Source organism: Haliotis cracherodii, unplaced genomic scaffold, assembly GCF_022045235.1.
Source record: "Haliotis cracherodii isolate W230 unplaced genomic scaffold, xgHalCrac1.p SCAF_3, whole genome shotgun sequence".
Taxonomy (NCBI): domain Eukaryota; kingdom Metazoa; phylum Mollusca; class Gastropoda; order Lepetellida; family Haliotidae; genus Haliotis; species Haliotis cracherodii.
In genome coordinates, this window is record NW_027266286.1 from 34,046,436 (window position 1) to 34,049,926 (window position 3,491).

A 3,491-nucleotide genomic window follows, 5' to 3' on the forward strand; every position below is an offset into this window, starting at 1 on the left:
TGTCGTTGTTGCCGAGCAACAGCAGCCTCGCAGTAAATTTATTACTAATAATCATAGAAACAGGTCACATGTAGTTTGCACGTGTTTATACATATATCGAACAATTATAATAAATATATCAGTAATAAATTAAAATGGATTAGAATAACGACTGTTGTCTTATTTTTCTGCGTAATTTTCAAAGAATCAATCGTGTGGTCTCGGCATATTCCGCTAAAGCCAGTGTGACATAAGCATTCGTGACCAACTCGAGTTATTCCGGAACAAGCCGAATAGGTCACGGAAAGAGGCGAATGGTGACGAATGTGACATAAGCACACTGGCTTGTCACCAACGACCCGAAATGGAATGGGCAAAATGGTAATTGCTAAATGTTTTAAAACAAAAGGAAATTCGAAAAACATGTGTGTATGTTTCTACACTGATATTTGTTGTCACGTTTTCTCTCTATAAATTGATCAAGTTGTACGGCTACTATCAATTCTTTCACATTTGTTGGTAGAAAATCTATGTGTTTTTATATTTTGACGATGTACCTGAGAGTTATTCCCCTTAGAGCGCAAATTTGCAAGCTCCTCACAATGAGAGCCCGTTTGCGGATACAATCGCTGCTACCAGTCAAAACCTCCCACTGTGATAGGTGGCCACAACCATGCTTGGAGTTGAACTCGCAACCGACGGACCGTTATGGTTATAAACAAGTGACGACTGTGGCGACGCTGAACACACTTACCCCTGCTAAATTACTTTCTTCGTTTGTCAATTTGAATTTCTATTTCATTAAATCTATCATGTCATTGATACAGTAAGAATGTAAGGGAGAAGTTGGTTGATTTTCATTTAGTCTGCAATCTTGAACCATCTGATTATTAAAAAAACAAAGTAAATTGATCTGGAAAACATGATCAGTCGTAAACCTACATTTGGGGTTAGAGGGCAAATTTCAAGATTCTTGCAATGGCCGCGCCCACACTGGTGACAGCGATGTTACGAGTGTAACGAAGGTGTCACGGGCAGTTAAGGAGCTTGGCAAATTTGCATCCTTTGTTCCACGTGGCTCAGAGTTATCTCCCCTTAGTTATTAGAGGGTGCAGTTGGCAATGCATGGCGTCACGACATAAGGCTAAACTACGCAGCACGCTTGTTTATTTTTCGTTATTAATGGCACAATCTAATCCCGATGTGAAACCCTAACGAACAATGACCGGTAAACGAATGCCTAAAATCTTGGAGGCTTTGAACAGTCCTATGACCGAGAGTTTTAGTATGTATCACAGTATGACTCTCCACATGAAGAATCTAGATCAAGGCCTAGTCTGCTGAGTGAGTTGGAAGGTGTTACAGGCCAGCGGATGATGGGTTTGAGGCAAATGCACTGATGTTAAAGTCGGAATGTGGTCAGTCAGAGGCAGAACTGGCTCTCTTGAATCTTGAGAAGAAGCGGAATGATCTAAAATTGCAGATTGAGAAGCTACAATCGGAAGTACAAGGGACGGCAGAGCGAGGTCATGTGACAAGAATTCCCACCACAGCTCAACAAAATGAGGTAAACAAAGAGATTTCATGGACTATTCATGGGTTGACTCCCTCTTGATACTCATAGGCAAACAGTAGATATTGGTGAAGGTGTAGATCTAAGTGTAGCCGTCCATAAAGAGTTCATGCAGAATGCATGAGGAGGGCAAGTGAGAAAGGAAGTTTAAAGAAGTGGACCAAAGGGCCAATCAGAAGAAAGGTAGTATCTGACAGGTATTAGAGGGAGTCGAGATGCTTCACGGTCACATGAAGTGGTGGACATATCTAAAATTAAACCTAAATTACGCGTCATTAGTTTCTGGAATGCTCGTCATTACCTTCATCCGCTACGTCAATAGTTTCAACAATTCGTCACTAGATTCAATAGCTCTTCAATAGTTCGGTACTATTGACGAGCTATTCGAAAAAGACATAACAAAGTCGGGAGTGTGCATATTGTTTTGTGTTTTTTTCTCACTTGAGCAACTTTATTTATGTAGGTTTACATTTTAAATGTCAGTTTGGATCCGTTCCGTTCAAGACAAATTTCCGTCAATAAGTTTATTTCTCTGCCATTTTCTCTCAAATGATATTGCAGTGACATTAAAATCTCAATGAGGGTATTGCCATGGTAGTCTTCACCGTTCAAATTTTTTACCTCCGTTAAGAAGGCGATAAACATTTGGTTTAACTCGCCGTCAGACGCTTGTAAAACATACTGGTCTACTTCTTGTCCATTCCATTTTCTTGCTTTGTACCAAGTGGAGAGTAACCGAAGGGCCCAGTCACATTTTTTTAAAGTATTTTTACTTTTAGCAGATCTTTCCAAATCTTGCAATTCAAGTAAAGGGAGTGGCCTACCGAAACGGCGCGATACCGGACTTAAGGGGGTGGAGGGGGAGTTTCAGCTTTTTGTCGTGCAATCTCCACAGTATTAAATCCTTGACTGCAAGGAATAATTTCATCATCAGATGAAGTGCTGTGTTGTAGGTGGAAATTGCCAGTGGATGTTTCACCGACCGGAGAAAGAAAAAGCTTCAGTTCCTCATCTGGGCGATTAGGCAATTCAGTCATAGATTTACTTGTACCAACATTGCTGTCATCATCATACACGGGAGAGTTGTTTAATAAATTCTCAAAGTCACTGTTTATATCTTGTGTATCAAAGTTTTGCGAAAACTTACTCAGGGTCAAAAATAACTCGCTGTCTGAATCCGATTGACAAGTCATTTGGTTATGTCGAACGAAAGGCACACGCACAACTAATGACATGCAACTGAAACCGGTTTGGCATGATTCTGGTGTGTTCGAGTGAACTGCACGCTCACAACTAATGACGTTCAACTGTTACCGGTTTCTGTTCTCGGTTGCCTAATTGTCTGATACTACGGGATTCAAACTTGCAAAAGCTATAAAAAGTATTTTGAGTTTGTTTTTAGTTGAGGTGTATATACTATCTGAACGCATAATAGTTTTTTAAGTGGATGAAGCATTCCAATGAAACTAAAGCCGCGACAATTTAGGTATAAGTAGAATAAACTCCTCAGACGCGTCAATAGTTGTGCACAAGGTTTGGTCTTCGGCGCCAATGCGCCTCAGACCAAACCCCGTGCACAACTATTGACGCGTCTAAGGAGTTTATTCTTTACATAGATAGGGGGAAGTCCAGGTGAAGCTGGAGAAATCACAGAGGCTGCATAAGGGTATCAGGGTTGATGTTAGTTGGCTGACATTCAACTGCAGACAAGGACAACTATAATGAACACAGAATGAAGTGATGGTGATAATAGATGAAAATGTATATATGTATACATGTATAGAATGAATCCTACCAAAGGGGGTTATAAGTGGGTGGTACTTATGTGGCTATAACTCATTCAGAGTGAGCACCACCACCCAGCTCCATACACCCCCACTTTGGGAAATGGCGACCTCAGCATTAAATAGTGGCAGTGTATAATTACATCCTCACACCC